Consider the following 770-nt stretch of genomic DNA (forward strand, 5'->3'; position numbering starts at 1 on the left):
ACATATAATTGTGATGACTTGTACTTTCACTATCTCAATAACATAAAAGTTATGTCATTTCAATTGTTCTTTGTGACTAGTGAATCTTTTTTGTAATATATACTTTAGTGAGTTTATTATTAGAGTCATTTTATGGAAAAAAAATAAACTACAGCAGATAATGACTATAGTTTCGTTTTACTTTACAGATAACGGTTGGAGTGGAGTTCTATATTTCAGATAGCAATTGGAATGTTATTACATCCAATGGTTGCAAAGAACACAAAAAGCACATTAAATACGAAAATAATACTAAATAAATATTATTTTATATTATATTTAATAATAAAAATACAATATAGATGCGATTTCTAAGAGCATCTTTCTCCTTTCTTCAAATGTAAATGTAATTTTTCAATGTAAATGATATGATAACTTAACTCTTGTTCAAATACTAAAAAGATACCCAAAATAAGTGATAATATAATAAAAAATATAATTTTAGAATAGCAAGAATAGTGATTGAAGAGAAGAAAATAGGTTATTGTAATTTTGAAGTTTTAACTTGAATAAGATAAAAGGAGAAGAAGACGTTATTTTCGTAAAAAAGAAGAAGAAGAAATTAGGAAGGTGGAGGAGAAATGACGGTATAAAATAAAAAAAAATGAAAAATATTAAATTTACAATTAAAGGATAATTTTATCATTTTGCTAATTAAAATATTTTACAGTTTTCTATTTATTTTTTTTTATTGATAAAAGGTCATTTAACCAAAACCATTGTTAGTTAGG

This window comes from Olea europaea, chromosome 9 (assembly GCF_002742605.1).
Source record: "Olea europaea var. sylvestris chromosome 9, O_europaea_v1, whole genome shotgun sequence".
NCBI classification, from domain to species: Eukaryota; Viridiplantae; Streptophyta; class Magnoliopsida; order Lamiales; family Oleaceae; genus Olea; species Olea europaea.